The sequence below is a fragment of the Epinephelus moara genome, chromosome 8 (assembly GCF_006386435.1).
Source record: "Epinephelus moara isolate mb chromosome 8, YSFRI_EMoa_1.0, whole genome shotgun sequence".
NCBI lineage: Eukaryota > Metazoa > Chordata > Actinopteri > Perciformes > Serranidae > Epinephelus > Epinephelus moara.
Genome location: NC_065513.1, coordinates 27,265,642 through 27,278,916, shown reverse-complemented (window position 1 = coordinate 27,278,916; position 13,275 = coordinate 27,265,642). Strand labels below are relative to the sequence as shown.

General features: G+C 41.9%; 1 protein-coding gene across 2 annotated transcripts in view; it reads left to right on the top strand.

The window, feature by feature from the left end:
- Nucleotides 1–4,002: 4,002 nt before the first annotated feature.
- The window catches only part of pde4d (phosphodiesterase 4D, cAMP-specific), a 255,572-nt gene continuing 246,299 nt past the window's right edge, over nt 4,003–13,275 (top strand). The window contains exon 1 of one of the 2 annotated variants that reach the window (XM_050050736.1): nt 4,003–4,131. The gene's annotated coding sequence lies outside the window, so the exon portion shown is untranslated. The remainder of the gene's footprint in view (nt 4,132–13,275) is intronic. The other variant, XM_050050737.1, reaches the window with a different exon arrangement.

Below are 13,275 nucleotides of genomic sequence, written 5' to 3'. Positions count from 1 at the left end.
TTGCTTGCGTTGCTTGAAGACGTTTCACCTTTCATCCAAGAAGCTTCTTCAGTTCTAAATGACTGATGCGGAGTTGCAGGCTTTAAACTCTGTGTGGGTGTGAACCCTTACAGAATCATTGAGGTCACATGTGAGTCAAAGAAGAAGCTTCTTGGATGAGAGGCGAAATGGCTTCAAGAAACGCAAGCAAGTCCAATTGCCTATGATATAGCACTTAAGGTAACCAGATGTTGAAGAACAAAGGATACTTACTTTGCGCCACTGAACAATAACACAGACAATTACAGACTGTCTCTGCTAAAGAGCTCAACGGCGAGAAAAATAATCTTACCTTCATATAGCAAGTGCTTTTCGATCTCACGCCCTCTTGACTTCAGCCATTTGTTTGCTTCCCTCACGTCTGTTTCTCTCTTGTGCACTGTCAATCAGAGTGATTTTACTCACCAACAGGCTCTGCTCGCTCCAACACCATTTCAGCATTCTGAATCAGCTGTAAAAGCTGACAAGGGCCAACCAGTGCCAGCAATGTGAGACACTGCAAAAACTAAGGTGACAGACATTCACCGACGACCCAACATTAACCAAGAGCTGATCGTTGGCTTTTTGTTAGGGCCCCAATAGCCTTTATTGGTGAAAGCCCACATCTTTCAATGTGTATGCCCTCAGTTGTAAAAACAGGAGGTTTTCTGGTTTCAATTAAGAGTCTTAAAGCTGTTGAGATAAAACTGATGAAATCATAATGACATCACCAGAGTCATTTTAAGACTAGTTACTTCAGACTGACACAAGTTGTTATACAACTGTTACAAAAACATCTTTGCCCAAGGTCTACGTGATAGCTTTTTTCTGCAGATTTAATCCGCATTTCCTCTTAGGAAGACTGCAGGTAAAACGCTGAATAGAAAAGTGGACCTTGAGTCGAAGGTTCAGTGTGTAAGATTTATGGGAATTTAGTGGCATCTTGCAGTGAGGATTGCAGAATGCAACCAGCTGAATATTCTCCCAGTTAGAATTCCTTCAGTGTTCGTTGTTCAGGAGGTTTTTACTGGGAGCAAAATTGTCCGTAGAGATCTCTTCCTCTCCAAAAGAAATGGACCGGGTGGTTAAAACTGGTAAAAACACTGAAAAACGCAGTTTCATGTTACAAATCAGTATTTTTCCTACGCTGGTCGCAAGTTGCAGACAGGTTGCTATCCCAGCACCTGCTAATGTGTGCTCACCTTTTTTCTGATTTCGACATTTAAGAGGTTTTTACTGTCAGACAAATTATCCACAGAGGTCTGCTCCCCTCCAAAACAAACAAACCCAGTGATTCAAACCGGTAAAATCACTGAATAAAGCAGTTTTACGATAAAAAAAATCTGTTTTTCAATGCTGTTGTCACAGAAAGGCTGCGAAATGCGAATGGCCCTATCTAGAGCCAGTAGTTTCTCTAATCTGGGCTACTGTAAAAGCATGGCAGACGATCTTCGTGAATGAGGATCTGCTCCCTTTCATTCTAGGGTAACGAAAACACAATATTTTAGGTGATTATACGCTTAAGAAAACTTACTTATATTCAATTTCTGCATATACTATATCCTCCTAAATCCTACACACTGAGCCTTGAAAGCAAAAGTCTGCATTTTGGACACCCTTATTTGCTTTCTGGCAGAGAGTTAGCTGAAAGGAACAATACCATGTTCATGTCCTTCCAGCTTCCGTCAGCAGCCAGTTACCTTTGCTTAATGCAAAGACTGGAACCAGGGGTAAACGTTAGCCTGGCTCTATCAGATAGTAAGGACATCCGCCTACCTGCATGTCTAAGGCTCAACACAATACAATTGCATTGCATCTGTGTACCAATGAGCTGTGTCTACTCCGCTCTTGAAAGAGCACACACCTCACGCATACACATCATCATGGCATCACCATTATTGTCCGAACAAAACGTGCACACAAAGCCTTGCGCACAATAATGTTTATCTCAGATCCTTATCCAGGTGTTCTCGATAACCAGGCAGCAGCTCAAAGTCCTGCCTGACGAAATTCACCTCTTGACTGAGGTGAGAATCTCTCTTGACCAAACACCACAGCTCCAGTTGCTCCGGGGCAAAGAGAATGGTGTCTGAGCGCGTGTGAATGTGTGCGTCAGCTTGTGTCACTGATAGCTTGGGAGCCTAAATAAACATGACAGAGCAGACGTCCATTGGCTCTGCAACACAAGCCATATCTGTCTTGTTAATGTGCTGTAACATACAAAGAAAATTTGCAATTCATGTCTGTCTCAGGGTGCGCTGTATTCCCCGTGGTCGTTGGAGCAAGAGGGAGAGTCACATCACCTCTGGGATCTGCAAGTGCATCTGTGAGTGTGCTTCTTAGTTAAATATGTCAAAACAGATTCTGTCTTTATTTTTCAATGTGACAGTCTTTCTTTCTGAGGTATTTTCTTCTATTTTCTTGAAAGTCGGAGATGGATTTAATTTGAGGATTCATTAACATGTTTTTGGGCATTTCCAAAAGGAATCCCCAATTGTCTCTTATGTAATGTGAGCTGATATTAAAGGCATAGTTCAACATTTGGGAAATATACTTCTTTGCATAAATTAAGGGTGCTTTCAGACCTAGAGGTCACTTGCTTTGGTCCGAATCAGGGACTAATTTTGTTACACAGTTGCATAATTGCCTAGAGTTGGTTTGTGTTCTCACAGCAGCATTTACAAGCGGACCAGATCAAATGCCTTGCGCGCGAAAGCTACTCTTGATTGGTCAGAATTTCCATGTGGGAAAAATCCAGGAAGTAAACAAAACGTACCACAAAAGGAACCGCACCAGAGTTTGTTTGTAACCAAACTGAGACCACCTCTTCAAGAAGGTGTTGGTCTGGTTGTTTTGGTGCGCATCCAAGCGTGATCGCTGTGTTCACACCTGCCCAAACGAACCGCACTCAGGGGGCAAACGAACTTGATTTCGACTGAACCGAACCACACAGGGCAGGTGTGAAAGCACCCTAAAAAGATCAATGCCACTCGGTATAAGATGGAGCCTGTTAGCACGTCTTAGCGTAAAGAGTGGAACTGGGGACAGTACTAGCCTGGCTCTGTCCAAAGGTAACAAATCCACCTACCAGCACAGACACGACTTTCGGAAGTCACTGCTCCACACCAAGAAATAGTCTTGCACAAAACCCTCCATAAAACCCACAACATGTTTTTTTTAAAGAAATAATCTGTTAATTGGTGAGTCTTAAGCGGTGCTGGTAGGCGGATTTTGCTTCCTTCAAACAGAGGCAAGGTAGATTTTTCCTGTCTTAATGCTAAGCTAAGCTAACCTGGCTATGTGAGTAATCTCATTGGGAAAGAAAGGCAATACAGGTATTTCAAAAATGTTGAACTCTTCCTTTAATGTTACTGACATGGGCAAAACTGGGCCATCCATGACGAATCCGCTCCACAGCCAAGTCAGGGAAAAGAACACAAGTTTATGATTTCAAACCACAGCAAAACGTATTAATTAACTTTTTGGAGAAAAACTCCTGCTACAATAAACATTTACTGAAGATGTCTTGTGATGCTGTGTAACTGGGTTATAATGGATCTGTGGCAACCATCAGCAGATGACGCAACAATTTCCAGAGTTGTCTCTTCTTTTTCTGTCTGACGTTTCTCTTTCCTCATGGAAATGTTTTCACGAGTGCTCGATTCTAATCCCCCCATTCTGTAAATACTATATCAGTTCTTCCCACTCTGTCACACTCTTCTCACTTGCACTCCCTTTCATAACCCCTTCCCTCTCCTCTCCTCTCCTTTTGAGTTTGTCCACAACCATGGGAACTTCCAGCACGAGGAAGAGGGGGTGGGGAGGGGTGGGTGGGAGGCCGGAGCATGAGGGGCACGTGATTGGCCAAGAGGCAGGAACCACTTTGACATGATTGGCTGTGAGCCTGGGAGCTGTGAGCGCAGTTCCCTCCTTATTCCAGAGAGCATCAGTGAGCAGCGGAGTGGGACTTGCTGTGTTAGAGATGCACACCAGATACTTTTGTTTGTTTTGGTTTCTCTGATTGGGACTCTCAGAGAGCAAGCAGCAGACACTGTGCGGTAGCCAGGAGTGGATAAATAACCTCTTTCTGGAACTTTCTCAAAAAAACATAAAGTAAGTTTTTATATTACCATATTTTCATATCTGTCATTGCTTTAGTGATAACTGTATCTGTAGTTCAGCAGCTCTTCTTGCTATGGACTTACTATTGAAGCAACAGTGACATCACATAAAAAGTGACACATCGGTCAGTGTGATGACATTAGCACATATCTGATACAATAACAAATGTACACATGATTACATTATCATATCATAAACTCTTAATCATAGTTCATACTCTGAAATTAGAAGTGTGTGTGCATGTGTGTGCACGTGCTATATGCATGAGTGTTTGTGTTTATGCACAGGCATGCGCTGGATCTCAGAGTATGTACTTGCATGCTGTGTCTTTGAAGGATGTAGCCTTGTGCTTTAGGCAGGGGACGGTGCAGTGCAGACTTCACGGTGAGCAGCCTCATCTGCAAACTTGTCACCGCAATGCTTCGCATTGACAGAGGAGCTCAAGGACTCCCCTCCCAAAATCTCCTGGTGTGACTTTCAGGCTGCAGGGTGGTGGTGGCGGTAGCCAGCTATAAATAGGCCTGCTCCAAATTGTGCTGCAGTCACACATAAATTCAGAGGGAACAAGAAATGACAGAGTCATTGTTTGTATCCGAGTCAGGAGCACTTTGATCCTCTCAGCTACTACAAAAAATATAATTTGACTCCAGTATAAACACACAGTATAACCTAATAGAGTGAGAGGGAAGGGAAACACAGATACACAGAGATAGACAGCAGAGGAAGAGAGAGGATGATAGCATGTGTCTGTCAGCGTGTGTGTTTGGGTGGAAGTGTGAACATGTGTCAGGTTTCCTTGTTAAACTGCCACATGTGGCAGAGTAGTACTCAGCAACTTCCCTCAGCTCCCTTTAAGGTTATCACCTCTGCTGCTCAGTCAAAGAACAACTCCCTTTATTACCACAGAATAACTTATCTCTTGCTAAACAAAGCAGTTTGCCATAACATAAGGCGGAGGACTTTGCAAATGTTGCGCTCCATATAAGGAGTGTATCCTTGTCTTGTTATGATGTATACTCACATGTGAAAACACAGGAAGGGTGAGTTTTAAAAGTTACATCATATCATTACACATAAATTAGACCCAGGAGGATTCAATGTTGAGCCAGCTGACCCGCTGACAAACATATGGACCTGTTTATGTTTCACATCTCAGCGCCTTCTCAAAGATAGAGACCAAGCCTCAAATGCTGTTAAGAATTTTGTTTCATGGTAGCTCTTCAGTCCACATTTTCCCCTTGTTTTACTTAGTTTGAAACCATTTAAAGACAAAAGTTAAAAGTTGTGCTCATGACATCAACTCATATCCAAACTGGCTGCTGTCTCCCGTCCTTTGTTGCTTCAAAGCAGAGGACTCAGCCTGCTGTTTCTAATATCTACCTGTCTGTCAGCGGGCTTGTCTCAGAGCTCCTTTATTGCAGTGTAGAACACAGGCAGCCTTGTGTTGTACCTGACCTCTACTATGCAAATATATATTGTCAGATTGCCAGCCAGCGCTGCACTCCACCTCCGAGTGGATGAGTCCGCGAGATGAGAGCGAAAACACTGGGCCCATTGTTTCACCTGTGCATCACCTGAGTGCTGAGATAGGGGCTGTCGTCACAGGCTGAGACTTTGACTGATATGACAGGGGTGGCGGCACTCTCTTCCTCAGTGCTAGTGCTGTGATGAAGCATCTACTGTGCAGAGATCAGACCAAGTCAGATGATGCTGAATAATGGATGGCAGCACTGACTTGACAATGACTTTAAAAACCAAACAGCATCAGAGAATACTATTATGGAGCGCCCGTTAAATTTTTATTCCTAACCTCTGTTTGTTTTCTTGTTGTTATGTTGCCCTCGGTCTCTTTTCTGAATGAGTGTTGCTGCTTGCCAGTGTGAGTGAATGGGAGCACAGAGTAATGAGCTTGGCTCGATGTACTGAGTGTGTGTGAGTGTGTGTGTGTGTGTGTGTGTGTGTACTGTACAGGGACAAAAAGCACCTGCGCTGCTCCTGATGTCTTGGTTTTCTGAAGAGGGATCTCTGCAGCTGTGTGTGCATGCACTGTACGTGCACAAATCCTCCTCTGGCTTCTGCGATGATGATCGTCTGTAGGACCTGAATTTAAAGGGATACTTTGCTGATTTTCAACCAGTTTTTGGATCATACCAATCGGAGTAGCATGTGTAAATGAACCATGCTCAACTACCCTCCCTATTAGCAGCACCCAGATCTCCCTGCTCATCTCCCAGCTTAACAGGAAGTGGGAGCCATACTGTTTCCTGTATTGTAAAAATGGAGCTGAAAAAGGTAGCTTACTGTTAAACTATAATTCGAGATAATTTGTTAACGGCCAGCCGCCATATTACTTCCTGCAACCATAGACTGTCAAAAAAAAAAAGGACATGGCTACCGTAAAGTCACCCATTGGTTTGTGGACTCCATCGTGAAGCCTCAAGTTTGGCATCTTCAAGATCAAGATTTTTGGAGGCAGGAGTGATTAAATTTGGACGAGAGGGTGAAGCTGTGGAGGACTGAGGAGTGGATCTGACTTATAGACTGTGGTGACATCTCACAGACGGCATGTCACTCAAGCAGCCAAGCCCTTAATTATATCTAACTTTAAGCCCTGATCAAATGTAAATGGGTGAATTATATGAAAATTACCCCCGTACAGTTGTCGTGAAGGGGAAAACCACCTATCGAGAGTGAAAACTGTTTTGTACTAGACTATAAACATGTTTATTTCGGCGGTAAAGTTGAGCGTTTAAACACGACTGTCTATGGGGATTGACTCGCTCTTGGAGCCAGCCTCAAGTGGCCATTCATGGAACTACAGTTTTTGGTGCTTTGGGGTTGGCTTCATTTTTTAGCCCTGAAGGTTGCTGTTTGGTCAAAACAGCCAAGCTCACATTACGTCACCCACCAGGGGGAGCGTTTATCGGTCTGCTGTGGCGCAGTGCATTCTGGTAGCTGTAGGTTTTCTACCCTCTGAGCAAAAACACATGTCACAGCCCAGTCCAGTTTTATGAAAAGACTGTCTTTCCAGCAGTGAAATACGTCTTTAAAGTGACAGTGTAGACTCGAGTGTTTATCAGACTTTGTTGTATTCACACGGCTCTGTTAGCCGCAGCTATGAGTGATATAGTGAGTGATGTAGCTTTTATGATTTTCCAGGGGTGAAGAGTCAGGGGTCAAGCAACAGTGGAGGAGCGCTATGTTTGGTGCCAACAAAGTCAAGTGTCAGAGGTTTCCCTGAGCCACTCATGACATTTTAGAAGTAGGAGTTAATGGAAAATTATATAATTTGCTTCCCAAAGCATATTCATTACTGTAATAAAGCCAGTGTTTGTTTTCCTCAGTTTTTCTGGCAAGGCAGAGTATGCAAAAGTCCTCTAAGGCTCTTGTGCAGAGGCAGTATGCATACATACACACAGACATGCACACACAAACACATAGAAGCAAACTACATGCCAAAAGCGTTAAAGCGTCTTTTATTGGAAACTCTATTCCCATAACAATGAGCAGGAAAGTCTGTGTGTAGTCAGGGCCTTTAGAGGCCATTCTGGGACCTTGTTCGTCTATCAAGCTTCAATAACATTTACTGGGCGGGTTGATTGATTGTAAAAGTCCAGTCCTTTTAAAGCGAGGCTTGTAAGGTATTACTTTTACATGTGTTTTTAAGTGACAGGAAATAGGTTTTTGGAATCAAGAATGGCGTGTTGCTTAGGTAAAAGATGTTCCTTGCCTCCAGATGTTTGGCCATGTTGTCGTGAACCGTGTGACGAATGTGCTGTTTGATATTAAATCCAAGGTTTTTGACTTTTGAACCTTTTAATGCCCTTAAAAGGCAGCACCATATGCATGCCTTGAGATCATCCCATGACACATAATGACTTACACAGGCATGTCTAAAACTGCATACAGGAAAGGATACAAGGAGATAAATTTGTCTGCCTGACCCCATCTTCCTCTCTGCCTTCCTCTCTCTCTCTCTCTCTGTAGTGTAGCCCAATAAACACTGACCTTCAGCACAGCTGGATGGTATCTAGAGAGCCACAACACAACTTAGTATTATTAAGCCACACTGTCATGGTCAGCAGTGAGGCAAATATAGCCTTTAATTGATGTCATGTACACCATCATAAGCGGGGACTAACGGAATCGATGACGAGGGCGATCTCTGCCTTTGCAGCAGCATCTGTGTGTGATGACTTTGTTACGTTACGCAGGAAGAATGACCTCCAAGGGACATGAGAGAAGAGAAGAAGAAGAGAGAAACAGCTGGGGCCTCGAGTTCACTTGTACTTCCCTTTCCCCTTGGTACAATAGAGGTCCTGTCATTGTGTTTGTCAGCGTTTTTTTTTTAAATAAAGAGCAACAGCTTACACAGCTTTTGCAGACGCACAGCTAGTGATGTGGGATCTGCCCTGGCCTGGATTGTGGAGGGAATAGGTGGGGGGGCTTGGTAACATCTCCGGAGAGTAATGGTATGCGCTGGTCATCTTTTGGTCATCTCTCGCACGGCACATCCTGGTGCTTAATTTCGCGAATACAAAATACTTTGTTTCCCTGCGCTGCAGTGAAACTTTCCGTAAACAACTGTTGACATTTTCTATGTTTAGACTGGGTCAGGGCAGTGTTGCTCGTAAAAACACAAGATGTAGACAGAAGATCAGATGTAGGCTCTGCCTCTGCAGCGTGGGGCAGTGTTGTCCTTGAAACCTAACTCCTTTGTTTGTCCAACACCACTATCAGAACAGGACTGTATCAAATACAATAGAGACGAATGAACACCACTTTCAGTAGTTTGAGATTTGCTCAGGACAGTGAAATGAGTGCATTCAGCACTTTAACGACTGTTCCAGCCCCACCACAGCGTCTCCAACAGAGTCAAGCAACTGGATAGTGTTGCACTGTAACATATCAACTTGTCTCTCGCTGAGAAATGATTGCACTGCTTGGAGTAAGCACACACCGCAGAGTAATTGGAGTTAAGTGCCTTTGACAGCTCGTGTTTGTGCAAGGAAGGGATGAATAAACATAAGTGGTGGCACATGGATTATTTGATTTTTTTTTTTTTTCCTGCAACAGGGCCAAACAGGACTTGCTCAGGCTCACTCCTGATATTTGCATTGAGCCTCCACCTTCCTCCCAGTTGACAGGGTGCAGCGGATTCTTTCTTGCCAGTTGGCAGGAGTTAGATTAAAACAAGGGCATGTCGTCCAGTGTCCTATATTATTTATCAGGTCATGGCCCTGATAAGAATCCTGCTTGGTGTAGGACACTGTTGAATGGAATAAAGCCAGGTAGCTGACATTAGATCAGGCAGGCTTTGCTTGCACTGCCACACTCACATGTATAACACGTTATTCTCTGACACACAAATCCAATGCACCTTTTTCTAATAACATAGTTTTTTAAACTAACTGTGCTCTGCCCCCTCTTTCACTCTGCCAAACTGACATGGCAACAATCAGATCTTGTTGGGACAGTTCTTTTAATGTGTTTTTGCTGTGCTTTCCAATGTTGCTGCATTTAATTATGTTACCTCAAAAGAACTAGAACGTACAAAGTGTCCGTCCACATGAATACGCAAAGTGTTTGTAGCTGTTACAAGCTGCCACACTTGAAGGCGGGGTGAAAAGCCTGTTCTCATTTAAAGGGTCATGAAGTGATAATTGTTTAAATATGGGGATAACACTGTGTTACATGGTGTGCAGCTGACTAATGGAATGTCATTGCTTGTTATTTTTAGTGTTACATACAGTCTCTTTCAAAATAAACGCACTTCGTCAGTACACCAACGCGAATTGACGTTTAACTAACACGCGGTTACGTTTAGGCAACAAAAACAGATGGTTAGTTTTAGGAAAAAAGAACAGGGTTTGGCTTTAGAATCTTATGGGATGCAAACACCACTCTCCCAATGGAAGGTTGGTGTTTATTGAACCCATCCACCCGCCTCCTGTCCACCCTTCTTAGAGAACTTTTGTTCATGTCCCGCCACGTTTCTCCTGATGTCGCTGAGCGCCATTGAACGATAACGGCAACAGGCTGCGTATCGTCTGATGCTGCAAGTCCAAGCGCCAGATTTCAACAACTTTGGATTGAGAGTGGTTTGGGATAACGATTAAAATAATTTTCCATCCTAAAAATTTACATTTACATTTGTTTTAATAAACATGTTTTATTAAGTTGACAACTTATTTTAAGAATTTGGTCAAAATAAAAAAACATTTTTGACATTTTAAGCAAGATGGAATTAAAATAAATAAGTTGCAGTATATTAAATGAAACAGTTTCACCGTTAAATATCAACACAACTTCTGGATAAATATGAATATGGTTCAACTTAATTAGGTTTTTTCAGGTCAAAGCAAATTATGTTGGCTGTACTAAATTAATTGAGTTTGTCACATTATAAAAGACTCATGGCATTTACTCAATTATGTCAGAGTTGGAACTACTTATAAAGATGCATGCAAATTGTTACCTTAATTTTTTTTTTTAAGTTGAACCAGTGGTTTATCTTTTTTAGGGTGTACATTTTCCTCACGTCATATTCCTCTCATCATCAGACAAATGTTTTAGCTTAAAATCCATAGGTTAGTGTGACAGCTTGCTTTATCTTTTACACCAGTGGTTCCCAACTGGTGGGTTGTGATCCAAAAGTGGGTCGTGGCTCCATTCTGAATGGACGGCAAGTAATTAAAAACAAAAACAAACAAACCCCCCCCCCCCCCACACACACACACACTCTATGTTGAAGTGTTGTTTCCTGCTTTAGAGACAGAACCCTAACCCTAACCCTAAGTAGAAATCTGGACCCCGTGCCTGGACCAGTTGGGAACCACTGTTTTACGCCATCATATATCATCTAAACTTAAGAGCTTTTCGGTTTATGTTGCTCCACTTGCTGCCAAATTTATGTTTCTATGTGCAGATAGTCATCTTAGTTACACTATAATACTTCATAAGAGGATGCATATGAGGTGGATTTATGGATTTAGATAGTATATTATCTGTAATGTTTGGACGTTGGTGCGATTCCACATTATATGTGGCTCTGTATCAAATGCGCTTTTTGAAATTTGTTGCTCAGAGTGCTGTGTGAGTGATGACGCCAAAGCCTATATTGACTCTGTCTGTAGTCTGTATTCTAGTTTCATGTCATACATTCACAAAATTGGCTGACTGAAATAGTGAAGTGTAGATTAGGCGTATATATCAAAATGTTTTGCACACAGTTGTTCATGAATGAGATACCATCTACACCACATAATCTGATTGCTGCAACACTACAGTCCCAACAATAGCTCATCATCACTTACAGATATCTGAATGTCTCATCCTCCTCATTATCCCATTTATCTGTTATCCATCCATACATGGATGTGAGATGGGACCTCGCTGCGAACAGATGCACAAAATGTTCCTTTGAAATGAGTTTGCCCTCTTCCTGCTCTCATTTGTCTGCTGATTCAAACTAGATAAATGCTCTCTGTAGTAACACGTCACTCTCTATTCTGCTCTCTCACTCCTACTGTCTGTTCCTCTCACAACAGTGGGTGGAAGAGTGTTCGCTGGAGTCTCAGGGTCTAATTCCATGTGACCATCTAAGGATGTTGGCTCACAAGCCTCAGGCAGACCTAAATTAATCGCATATCTCATTACACGTTGATCTGTGGCGTAGAGATGTGTTTGCGCTCGGCCCTGTCTCGTAACTCAGTCAAACAAATAATCAAGTTATACAGTAGCAGGGTTTAAAACAATGAAGCGAATGTAATTTAATGGATACAGTGGATGTCTTATTTTCACTGAATGCATATACACTACGAGCTGTTTGCGCTGCTGCATACTAAGGTCATCTCTCATGGAGTTAGTGGAGTTTCAACTGTTTAGTGCATTACAGCATTGTCTTGCCGACAAGACCAAGTGTGAGATAAAGGCTGTCTTTTGTTTGTATATCAATTCCATGGTTTAAAAAGCTAAGGGGAATCAAGAAAATCTGCTCTGTCATTTTACTTTGAATCATCAAGAAGACACTGATTATCCTGCTCAGCCCTAATTAATGGGAAATGTTTTCCCTAGATGAACAAGCTGGGTAAGCATATCTGCTGGAAAATATTTGGTTTTATGGTTTTCTCTTATTACGTAGACAAGATGCCAATATCTCGCTGCGGTATGATGCCGCTTCAAACCAGCAAATGTGATCATTGCAGGGGTTCACTGGAGAAATCAGCCCTGCCCTCCTTGTATCTCTGCCACCGGAAATGTTTTTATAAAAACAAGATTACAGATATGTAATCAGCTTGCTGGCTCCCCTCACATAATCCGAGGCCAAACTAAGCCTCAGAGCATGGGCTTTATGTAACATGACAAGAAAGCTGAAACAACATATCACCTCTGAGCGGCCGGGTTTTGACAGTCCTTTCTTTAGCTGATTGGTTTGTCTGTTTTGCTTACCTCAACCCAGTGTAACAGTCACACAACCTGCCCAGGGGAGGGAGCTCCTCCGCTGGCAAAAACATTCACTGCACGCGCCATCATGGCTGTGAGTCATATGTTTCAGGACAGCTCAGCTGATTTTAATCACCCTATGTGCATTTGTGCTAGAATACAGTTCTGTTGAACAAAATTTGCATAGGAATTTGATATGATCCCCAGTCTGATGCAAAATGTCATGTAGCTGAGGTTTTGTTTTTCATATGTGAAAGTGGATGTTACAATAACTCAGGGCTGGAGGGCAGACTTTGAACGTAGCATTGTTATCATTTGAAAAAAAAAAATACTAATAATGTTCTGCCCACTATGAAGGACAAAAAAAGGACACAAGTATCAATAAATCAATAAATGTATTAAAAAAAATACAGCAATTAATGAATGACAAATGGAAATAAATAAATGTAAAAATAAATGCAAGAAAAAATAAATAGATCTGAGTTAAATAAATAACTTTGTAATAAAAACATAAATATAAAAATAAATACATAAGTAAATAAATAAATATCAGTTAAATAAATATATAATCAAATAGATAAATAAATAAATGTAAAAATAAATACAGGAGTTAATAAATAAATTTATATTAAATACAGGAATAAATTAATAAATAAATTAATAAATAAATATTGAAATAAATGCATTAAA